General features: G+C 39.8%; 1 pseudogene; it reads right to left on the bottom strand.

The window, feature by feature from the left end:
- Positions 1–84: 84 nt before the first annotated feature.
- On the bottom strand, positions 85–1,416 carry LOC137990338 (uncharacterized; annotated as a pseudogene).
- Positions 1,417–12,500: the final 11,084 nt, after the last annotated feature.

The raw sequence follows: 12,500 nt of genomic DNA, 5'->3' as shown, positions 1-12,500 counted from the left end.
CAGTTTGGCAAAGTAGTATGGGTATTTTTATTTCCCTTCCTTAGGATTTCTGGGCGATGAATAGCAATGCTCCTATTGGCTAGTTGTATGAGCACACATAACTACCTTTTGTATTTTACTAAGTTTTGTGCAGGGTTGTGACGTGTGCTGTTAAAACATAGTGGAAAAGGTACCCTCTACTCCAATCACGAAGGAGTTTCTGACAGAGCAAAGACTTTCCGATCCCCGGCGTCCAACGATGAGAATTTTCCGAGGGTTTTGAGTGTCTTCGTTGGACAGAAACAACTCTCCGCATGTTTTTATCGCAACTGATCCATGCTGGCTTTCATGTTTTAAATAAGAGTCGTATATCAGGTGTCTTTCGCAATCCTTCAAAAAACTCTCTTTTGCTCTTCCGGTATAAATGACTACGTCCAGAAAGATGTCATCTAAGGGTATGTTGCCTTCCTCTTCTTCTATGCTACAATGAATCAGTGGCTCTAGAAACTCTGTTTCTTGTAAAATCAGTTTTTTCATGAATTTCCTGAAGCCAGCTGACGTCACTTGAGTTGAGCTCTGGTGGAAAAAATACTTTGAACAGAATTCTGAATCGAACGTGAACTTACTACAATGTGATGCGCGTGCTACAAGATAAATAATTTCTCCGAACACGAGACAGTTGAAAACAATGTTAACTATCAAAACCATTGTCATACAACTGTTCTTTTCAGATGCAACAGAATTGTAGCACTTTGATGTGTGAGAGAGATTTTTTGAAGAAGCGATGTTGTTGAATGATCTTGCCGTCGGTAAAACGCAAGCATATCCGGTTGGGAAGCCACCTGGATACAACACGAAGTTTTGCAGCAATGTAAACGCAATCCCTAAGACTAGACGTGTCGCTAGATGAAGGAGATAAACAGCGATAACTCGACGAGTTCTTATTCTTGGCCTTGGGCGAGGGTTTTCCGCATCGGGTGACATCGCGGCTTGTAGTCGGTCAACCCGAGATTTCACACAACACCACGAGTAAGCGAGGTACACCACGATCAGGGCAACAAAACACAAAAGGACAAACAGATACAACTGCAGAGAAGAATTGTACTGTTCATCGTACTTGTCAAAACATTGAGCTTGATAAAAATTCTTGTCGGGTAGGGTGCCTTCGAAATCACAAAGGAAAGTTCTCCGTTCGTTGAGTCGTAACTTACTTGTGATTCCTACAAACACGGCTCCCGTCAAAGACAAATAGGACTGCTACAATGTAGCCAAACAAACTGAAGCGAGAAGAAGTTAGAAACTCTTTCAAACTTTCCATTTTGACAAGAAGTGTGGTGTAGAGAAGTGGTTAAATGGCAAGTACACGTAGGAGCAAGAATATTTAAAAACTGATTTAAAAAAAAAGGTCAAAAAATATCCATGCAGGAAGAATAGTGACTGAAGAACAGGAAAAGCAAACGTTGAAGACGGAATCGCATTCATAATGCTGTCAAAAATCGATGCAAATTTTGAATAATTGCTTGAGAGTGACGTAGGTAAAAATATAAGAACTGAATAAATGGTTGGGTGAAAATGGACTTGTCCGTCATCTTACTCGATATTCTTCCAGTGTATATCGATTAATCAAACATTCGGTTGAAGCACTGCCAAAACATTTGCTTCGTTTGAGAGTTTTCTAAGAAGAAACTACGGCACGTGCTACAGAAAAGCCATTTAATCCGCGTTGCAGATGTTTTCTCAAACAAGACTTGCGTCCGGTGTGCTGTTGAATGTTAATCACATTTACAGCCCCAGGACCCCAGGGCCCCTCACGACCCACGACCCACGACCCACGACCCACCCACCCACGCCATTTAGCCTCACCCTCATAACATTTGTCAAAGTGGCTGTGGAACCACGAGCCGTAGGCGAAAAAAAACTGACGTCAATTTGTTTTTACAAATAACAAGACCCCAAAGTGGTCAAATTTCGGGAATAAATGAGGGGAAAAGACACGCCTTAACCTTGCCGTAAACAAAGCTAAGTGAATTTAATTCAAAATGACGCGAACATTCTCAGTAGCTTTTCTCGCTTTTTGATTGGCTCCTTACGAAAGTCAATAAAACCCCATTTGTTAAAACGTTAACAGTTTGACAGCTGAACGTTGAACTGTTGAAAGCTTGCATAAATTAAAATGTTATCCGTCTGTACTCTTATTGATGATGAAAATAAACCAACCAGCTTGCGAGAAATTAGACAGTTATTGTAAAATAAAATAAAAATACTACTTTTTGAGTGCCTACGAAAACCTTTCATTTATCTACTCATTGCAATAACAAATTGAAGGCAGGAAATAACCATGGTGTTTTCATCAACTACATCATGTAGTCATGAAAATAGTTAGGAATTCAAATGTTTGATGATGTTTGGAGTTTACAATGCCCACATTAAGGTGAAGGGATTCTCTTTTTCACTAAAGTATATAAGTACGATTATTATATCTCATTCTGTATATTTATATTAATGATAACTGTTGAAACAATAATCATCAATAATTTCACTTATGCACTTCATGTACACTACCATCATTAGTCAGAACCTTATAAACATATAATAACTTTGAATACTAGCAGTTATAAATCAAGAGAAAATGAGGCGACAGAGAAGGAGGCTCCCGGTCCAGCCCTTGGGATATGTCATGTCCACGAAAGTTATTTTTAGACGAGCGGAAGTCTTCCGAGACGTCCGCATGCTGGCCAACCTCGGTCCGATGTTTGAAAGAAAATATATATTCATGAGCCTTCCACGTGCGCCATCATTTTCTCTTTTCACTAAGAACCTGAGAGCGAGGCAAGACTGCATGCGGACGTCTCAGAAGACAGACTTTCGCTAGAACAAAGACTTCCGCTCGTCTAAAAATAACTTTCGTGGACATAACATATCCCGGCCAACTCCTTGTGCCTCCCTCTCTGTCTCCTTATTTTCTCTTGTTATAATGCAGAGAAAATTTGCTGGAAACGCCAAAGAAGTGAAAGCACTGTGCTAAAAAGTTAGCACATGCTGCCTAATAATTTCACAATAATTTTTACTACTTTAAATTTTTTTTTCAAACTTTTCAATTATAATTTGCTGTGTTTAAATTTTCAGCTAGATCAATTATACTTGGTTTTGATTTTTAGTTCTAGTGTAAACCAATTCATTTCCATCAGTCAGTCACTCAAACAGACAGATAGACAGACAGACAGATAGACAGACAGACAGACAGACAGACAGACAGTCAGTTAGTCAGTCAATCAGTCAGTCAGTCAGACAGACCGTTTTCCAAATTTCATGGTTTCCTTTACGAATTTTTAAAAACAATACACCTAGGACTTTGTGTCAAAATACAGTTTGCTCTCTTGTCCTTTTTGGAGGAAAAATTATACAAAACATAACTAAACTGATTAAACTGCTTACAAACAGACTGAGAGGCGCTAGAGGAAAAAAAAGGAAGAAAAAAGAAAAGAAAAACAAATTAAAACAACAACAAGAACAGAAAAAAAATGAAAATTTCCTCCAAATCCGCGCCATCCGCCCTTTCCTCCAGATGCATGGAATGTTGCTGATCCAGTGAAAGTTTTGAAATGCAAACTAGCCAGTAAAAAACCAAGCCCCTCTGCAAATATCAACATGTACAAGAAATGTCCGGGGATGGGGGATACTCTCAGAAAAAAAAAATTGGGTGGGGGCGTGATCTTAGCTTGGTGGCATCTTCACACAAATTAGCCCAATGATAATCTTCATAGGACTTTTCTCTTGCCTCCCTACTTTCCCTTGCGCTTTCCTCCAGTCTCTTCTTTTGTTTGACCTCCATGACCTCAAGATGCTGGAGATAGTCAACCACAAACTTTGGTTGCACAATGAATTTGTCTCCAAATCTAGCTACGCTCTCTGGGTCAGACAAAACTACGCTACCACTAGCATGCGCCTCTTTCAACTGGACTCTTGGTTGCCAATCGTCTGGATCACGCCCCTCATTTGGGGTCTGCTGACAAGGAAGGTAGTGGTACTTTGGAAGGCAGGCATGATCATATCTGCGTTGCAAATCCCCTTGCAAAAGAGCTTCCCAGTTGTCTTCTTTATCCTCCCTCCCTGACAATCCCGGAAGCATGCATAAACGTTGAAGATGTAGCAGCAGTGTTGCTAACACGGGATGCAGCATTCATCGCTCACCTACTGCAATCAAACTACTTCAGCAACGCGGCAGGAAGCAGGCTGATTACCAACCTTAAGCCAGAAGTAAGAAACAGGATGTATTGTTTCCGGCATCCTGAAGATTATAGCTCAAACGTCGGAGACACGAACAAAGATGAAGAAGAAAACGACGCCGAAGAAGAGGAAGAAGGGGAAGACAACGAAGAAGAACAGGAGGAAGAAGAAGAGGAAGATAGCGACGACGAGATCAAAGAGAACGTCTAAAATGATGAATTGGACACCTTGTAGTAGTTTCATGCCCCTCCCATTACATTTCTCAGAAAAAGCCTTGGTAACGAGGTCAGTTCCAATTACAGGACTCAAATTATTGGTCTTTGTTTAATATGCGCTTGACAACAACATTTTTATGAATGAAAAGAAAGTTGTTACTATTCAAGACTGTTATTATGGTACGTTCACTGTTATTATAAAATATATAAAAAGCTGTTGAGAAGTTTTCTTGAATACCCTGGAAATGTTTAAATAAAAGAGGTCGTTTTTTTCCTCAATTTGTAAAATCTCTTATCCTATTTTTAATCTAATTTTTTTCGTCCAACCCCCCCTTTTCCTTCATTTTTTTTCGGCTGGCCCCCCCTTTCAAGCCAATTTTTTTTTTAGTGCCCCCCCCCCCCCCTTCTCATAAAAAATGCACGGTCCCTTATTTGAACAAATTTCATATTTCTTTCTAAAACAACTGATGAATTAATATCTATCTAATTGTAAACCGGTTTTCCATGCTGTATTAGAAGAGGTCAACTGGCTGATGTATGCAGATGGAGAGCTTCTCTGCAATCTACGTACTTTTCTCAATAAAATTATATACATTATTTTTCAACACAACTCAGCAGAGCTTGGTTCTCAATCGAAAGAAGCAATCATGATATTTTTCTTTCTCAGTCATGGCATTTTGAGTTATTTTGTTCACAAACAAAATTACCTTTAAATTGAAAGAAACTTGAAAATAATAGTTTACCAAGACATTAAAACGCGAAAGAGATAGCTGCTTGACAGTTATTCTGTACTTGTCGTCAAATGCTTGAATGTGGTTCATATTCGAAGAATATAATATATGTATGCTTTGCCCACGCTGAGCGCATGAGCCGTAGTCAAACATGGTACTTTTCAAGATGCGCAAACAGTGACTTACTTCACTATATTCGTGAAAAGCTTATTAGATGCCTCGTTTTCTCTTTGTTATTTCATTCAGGTGTTGTCGAGCATGTTTCCTCAGTAATAGCTGCATGGCAGTAATTCTGTACTCTCGTCAAAAGCTTGAATGTAGTTCACATTCGATGAATATATGGCTTGCCCTAGCTGAGCGCATGAGCCGTAGTCAAACATGGTAACATTGTGTTAATGAAAGGTCCTTAAGTGACAGCTGACTAGCAAAATCAAAGGTCTTAAGAAAATGAAGTACAATGTTAACATCCCAAATCTGCGTGTAACTTAGGGAGGGCAGGCCTCAATTCATAAATCACCTTTAAGCAGCAACAAACTAAAGGATGTTCCCCAAATTTGCTGCCATCATTCAGGGTGACAATTGACGATAACACGGAACGGGCGGCGTTAACGGCTCTGTAGCCTAAACCGGAACGAAGCAGGATCACCAAAAACTCAACACCCTGGTTTAAACTAGGCCGAAAAACATCAACAGTATTCTGATTACAGTAGCTTAGCCATTTTGTTAAATATGTTTGGTATTTGCGTAGTAGCTCCTTAGCACTTTGTGATAGATCATAGTTATCTAAGCTGTCCCTGATAAGAGGAAAACCATAAAATTGAGCTTGTGCCACAGAGGGTGAATCTCCTCGGGATGGCTTGGAAGCCTGAGGAGATCCTTTCTGGCTTTCAAGATTACCCTTTCCTTCGTCAACATTTGTGTTGCTTTGGGATACCACCCTTGCGTAGGCCAGTCTGGGAGGATGCAAACACACCTGTGGCTTTCTCTGCTACAGGACAGCTGAGATCACAATGAAGGGAGGAAAGGCATAGAACATAAGGCTACACCAATCCAATGTAAACGTATCTATGCCAAAGGGAGATGGATCGGGTTTGAAGGACACATATTTTGGAAACTGGGTATTGATATGTGACGCAAACAGGTCAATTTCTGTGGTAGTCTAACTCTTTAAGTGTGCATCATGTAGAGAGGATGTCATTAACATCCATTCTGCTCCCTTTTGATTGCGGCGAGATTCAAAGTCGGCAACAAAATTTTGTGTAGCGGGTATATGAGCTACACCATTCCCAAATTTCCTTTGCCATAAAATTGCAAGAACGAGAATGGCTGGTTCCCATATGATTGATTGCACTAACAGCTGTTGAGTTGTCAGTCATAATTTTTATGTCAGTATTAGATTTTACATAAGGAAAGGTTTTCAAAGCCACGAGAATGGCATAAATTTCAAGATAGTTTAGTACGGCACCCCAGCCGAGAAGAGATGCATCGGTAGTTATTGTATACTGGGGCTTGTCATGTGATACAGTATTAAATGCATTTTCTACATTAGCTATCCACCATTTCAATTCCTTTGATGCCTCCTTTGATAAGGACATGTATGCGTCACCCCTGTTGGTTTTAAGGGCTTGGGATATGTCACCTTCCAAATTCCTATAGAATAAAGGCCCATACGTAGCCCCAGGAAAGCTGGCCACTATTTGCCTAGTCACAGGGTATTGTAGTAAGTGCACAAGATCGCTTCAAATTGACCGCTTTCTCTCAAGGATGGCACAGTTTTCTAATTATGGCTAGCGAGTTTTCTAATTCTCGATAGCGAGTTTTCTAATTCTCGCTAGCGAGTTTTCCAATTCTGGCTAGCGAGTTTGCTAATTCTCGCTAGCGAGTTTTTTAATTCATTCCCAGGACCTGCTCTGATAGCGTTACCCATAGGTCTATGCCCTCTATAGGTGCGGTTACACTAGTCCTCTTGCCCATGGGAAACCTTGGGGTTACGGCTGGGGTTGGGTTTACCCTGGGTTATGATCGACTCCCCATTTGCGGTTACACACTTGGAAATTACGAAAGGGGAAGGTAAGCAAGCGTTGGCCTGCTTTGGTGGGAAACTTACCTTTAAGATAAGACAAGATGAGATTTATTAGTTTTTCCACTAAATGGTTTTTGAAAAACTAATTACAATACAAAATACATTAAAATTAAGGATCTTAAAAAAAAATAAACATCAAAGATCTGCATGTAAACATCGAAGATCTACATCTGAACGACAAACTTTTCTTTGGCTTATTTTTGGTAATTGTCACGTCGGTGCTTCTCTTAAACTGTCCACCTCAATTAAGTTCAGCGATTCATCGCTTCATTTTAAGACGACAACAAAGACGTCGACTTCAGTTACGCTTTCTCTAGTCCTTGCAACTCTCCAATTTATAATTTAGACGTCGACTTGCTGCTGGCCAGAAAAGGCGTGCTTGGGTATTTCCACGTCCGCAGTTGTTTACACAGTTCATCACAGCATGTATTTTCCTCGCGTTCGGCAATCTTGTGATTGGTTGAGCAGCTTTGGGGTTTTGTTAACCATAAGATTTACATCTGGAACTGTCATGGGCAATTCTTTTGTTCTTTTTGACGTATCCATGGAAATTTCCCACAGGAAATTTTCCTTTGGGCAGATCGGTTACACATAAAAAATTGCTTCCCCGTGGGAAAAAGCCACCGTTACCCAAGGGCAAAATGGCTAGTGTAACCGCAGCTTATGTCAAGCGTTCTGGTTCTTCGTTCTCCAACATGGCGACAATTGAGGAGGAACTTCGGAATTTCTTCATAGGCTTTAACGAAATTTTAAAACAGTTAAGAGTCTCGTGACGTCAATCCTGCGACTGAATACTCGGAAAGAAAACTAGAGAATTATGTCACTATTCTTTTCGGGATGATCTGCCAAACTGAAAGCGGTGAAAGATCAGAGCATCAAAGCAACTTACTGACGCTTCTGAGAGCGCTTTATGAACTGACGTATGGGAAGCTGGAGATATTATCGAGTCAAATACAAGAGCAGTCATGTCTTCAGCAGAAGTCGTCTTATTATCCTCAACTAGAAAAGACTGGTGGTCGGCCCAAGTTCTCACTAACTAAAGAGCAGCTTGTGAATCTTCGCGAGGCTGGTTTAACGTGGGCGAAAATTGCCGTGTGTCTGAATGTTAGCGAAAGAATTTTATACAGACGAGTTTAGGAATTTGAAATTGATGGAAAATTTTCAGATCTATCAGACGAACTGCTCAAGTCCATCATGGCATTAACCCCTCGAGCGGGTGAAAGCTACATACGCGGGAGTTTGAGGGCAGCGGCGTGCGAATCCAGCGTTGGAGGATACGGGAAAGGCTTAATTCCATAGATCCTGTGGGCAGAGCAACTCGAAGGAGTAGTGCAATTCGAAGGCGAGTTTATAATGTTCGTGTACCAAATTGCTTGTGGCACATTGATAGTAATCATAAATTGATAGCATGGAGAATTGTAATTCATGGGTGTATCGATGGGTACAGGAGGATGATTACCGATCTAAACTGTGCCACCAATAACCTTGCAGCCACTGCTTTTCAACACTTTAGTGAGGGCGTCCAGACATATGGCTTTCCAAGCAGGGTGAGAGGTGATTGTGGTGTGGAGAATGTTGAAGTAGCCAGGTTCATGATTTCAAATCGTGGAACCAATCCGGGAAGTTTCATAACTGGAAGAAGTGTACACAACACCACGATTGACAGGCTCTGGAGAGAAGTAAATCGTGTAGTTACCAAGTACTGCTCAGCTATATTTAGGCACATGGAACACTATGAGATTCTGGATTCTACTTTTAAATTGGATATCTTTGTCCTCCATTGGGTTTTCTTACCTCGAATAACCAGGTCTCTGGAGGAATTTACAGTACAGTGGAATTATCATGGAATTAGGACAGTCGGACATACCTCTCCACTAGTCTTATGGAGTTATGGTATGGTTTCCCTGAGTGCCATTGATGATACCTTAGCAGATCTCAACAGTTATGGTATTGATTATGAAGTTCCCATTGAAGACAGCTCAGATGGTGCCATTGTAGTTCCCCCAAACCAGTTTTTTCTCACAGAAGAAGAGAAAACAGAACTGTTTTCAGGCATTAACCCATCAACAGATGATGGAGATTCTGGTATAAGGCACTTTTGTGATGCACGTTCTCGAGTTATTAATAGTCTTGTGCAGTAGAGCATTTGTATAAGTTATTGTAAGTAAACTCATTTTTTTTTTGTATAAAAACAATTTTTATAACAACGTTGCAGCCGAGATTAACCAAAATTATTAAGAACATTCCTCAGGCTGAGAGTCGATTAAGATCGTTTTCATTTTATTCCTTTGTATTTTAAATGAAAACATAAATAAAGGTAAATAAATGTAAATGAACCCAAATACTTAAGGGCATAGTTTGAATAACATAACAATGATTTTCTTATTGCATGATACACATCTCAGTTTGTTATTCAAGAACATCTTAAGAAAGTTTTCAGCCTCACATTGCAAAAATATATGAGGACGTTCAGTCTCAGATCCAAAATTAAACGTTCTTACATGTATTAAAAAAAGACTGTACATGTAGTGAGACGTTCTTGAAATGGGAAGACCAATATAGTATCCTTCGTACCTCACTTCAGCAATTCTTTTTTCTTTTTTTTTGGGGGGGGGGGGGGGAGGGGACAAAACCTTATGGGTCTGAGGCTAAGGGATAATGCCAAACTGTGGTCTTTGCTTAAATTTTGCTTATGTTGAACTCTTTTCCCTTATTCACTGGGTCATTCAACTGTGTTTTCATCTTTGTTACTGGATCCTTAGGTTAGCTAATGTCAGTATGCCGAAACTTTGAAGCAAAACATCGTCTGTTAAGGGTGTCCATTTCAAATAACAAGTCATGAACTTACATGTAGTATTACCGGTAAATTATATTACTGATATGCCTTTTAAACATGCATCCAAAGAAGACACTACCCACATCAAACCCTTGCTAAATATAAAATCAAGTTTAATAAAGGTAACTGTAAATTCTTGATGCTGTGACAAAAACCTTGGGATTTATGAAAGAAACGCAAATATAATAACGTAATTACAACTTTAAGGACACCACATCAGTACTATTGTGCTTGAACAAAATTTGCTCATTGGCAAAATCCATTTCTGCTGTGACAGCAACTTTAAATGTCACTTGGGACATGTCTGACCCCCAGCAGCTATGAAAGAGAAACATGAATTTGAACAAATCTCTTCACAATAACAGGAATGCTATCAATAACAGTTACTGATGTCAACAGTGACAGAACCTTCATACACAAATATGTTTTGACAGTTTTTATCTTAGAACAAAACACCAGGTGAGAGCTGAAAATATACTGTCCAGTTTTAACAAATTCCAAGTACAACATTGTCACAAAAATAGAAAGAGGTTCCAGTTCTCTCTCTTTTGGAAAAAATTACTCCCCTTAAAGTGCACCGATTTGTCATCAACCCAATGAACACAATGCAGCAATAAAAAACATCATCCTTGAAAGGTTACGTTCATTTCTTTGAACACACGACCTTTGTAGTGAGAGGCATGAGTATATTCCTGAATTGACATCAAAAACTACTCTAATAATTTATGCATTGTAAAGCAGTTTTTGACTCACAGCTCTTACTAGCTCTGCCATGGGCCCAAACAAATGCCTCTTTTTACTTCATGTAGTTTGTATGGTACAAAAAATGAAATTTGGAAGAGGAAACCACCAAATTTCTTTGTTATGGGTGCAGGTAGTTATTTTAGCAACAAAATATATTTGGAGTTAGGTGCACTTTAACAGTCAAATGAAACAAATCTCACAACTCCAAGTTACTTTTTCCCAAAAAAGGCACTAGAGAATGCACAGTCATAAATTTCAAAGAGTTCTTTGTCATTTGGTAGAGAAGCTTGACCAGAAAAACATCTAGGTAAATGCAGTATATTTGAGCAAGTGTTGGCGACCGGAAGAAAGCACCACACACGGCTGTCTGTAGCTGTAATAAACTGTATACTCGGTGAGATGTTGAAACCCATGCATGGCTCCTCATCTGTTCCAGTTACAAACTGGAAAATGTGGTTGAGGGTGACAGATTCCCTCAGCCCACTTCCTGCTTGCTGGCAATACCTCAAAAATGCCTGGTAGGTCACATTCACATCTCTGCGGGCATTAGATCCTTCTTCTGAAAATGTAGGTGCAAGTAGTGATATCAGTTTGCGCCTTTTTACAGCATTGATGGATGAGATGCACGAAAAAGATGTAAAAAGGTTGGAAGAGCATTTCCAATATGGTAAATTCCCACTTTCTGAAATCCACTGCGAAGCTTGCCAATGCACTCATGAGAGGGTTCTCCAGATCCAAAACGTTCCTGAAGATACTCTTCAGACAAAAATCTCGGAATGTTTCCATTCTGAAGGACACTTAGTGCCATCATAATGCATGCAAAAACATAGTCATCTGACAGGTGTTCCTTTAGCCCATGGTCAAAGAAGTCCCTCTTTATTTGTTGAAGACATAACCGGAAAAATTCTCTCCTAGGCCCCCCTGCATCAACAGCACCTTCCCCATAAAAAGAGACCTCTAAGGTAAGCCTGGGATTTTCCACTACCTCAAATTCCTCCTTTGCACTTTGAAAGATGTCTTCTCTGTTTACAAGGATGAAGTTTGTGTCTCCTTCCAGTGGTTCAGAAGGGTCTGTAACATCCAAAGGACGATCAACCAGTAGGAAACGTTGAGCACATCTTAATATCTCCACAGGATTTTCAACCCTTCTTTGTAGGCAATAATCAATACATGAATTAATAGCTGATTCCAAGGAAGCAACACCTAAGGGTGGAGTCTGATGTAACCTGGGGTCTGGGTCTGCTTCATTTCGACTATGTTCATCCAACACTACCACAGCTGGTGGAAGAGAAGTGGAAGCTGAGGATGGTGTCTGAGGCACACTTTGATGTGGTTCTATTATTAACTCCTGTCCAGGTTCTTCAACTGTCAGGACTGTTGGTAATGGCTCTATCAAGTAAGCAACAAAATTAAAAAAGCACTTAATAATCACAGCACATTACTAATACAAAAAGATGGCTATCCCAGAGCCTTGCTTTGGTGGCTCTTGAAGTCTCAGCAAACTGAAATCTGAAGATGCAAGTGGCACTGGGGTGAAAAAAAAAACCGCAGTAATGAGTGAACAATGCAATCTACTGGTAAACATCAGTTTCAATTAGTTGAACACAACAAAGTTATATTTAATCTGATCTGCTTGAAGAAAGATTTATTTATGGTAGGGATTAATGTTTTAAACATTAATTTTT

Source organism: Montipora foliosa, chromosome 2 (genome assembly GCF_036669935.1).
Source record: "Montipora foliosa isolate CH-2021 chromosome 2, ASM3666993v2, whole genome shotgun sequence".
In the NCBI taxonomy this organism is placed as follows: domain Eukaryota; kingdom Metazoa; phylum Cnidaria; class Anthozoa; order Scleractinia; family Acroporidae; genus Montipora; species Montipora foliosa.
This window is presented reverse-complemented; position numbering and strand designations above follow the sequence as displayed.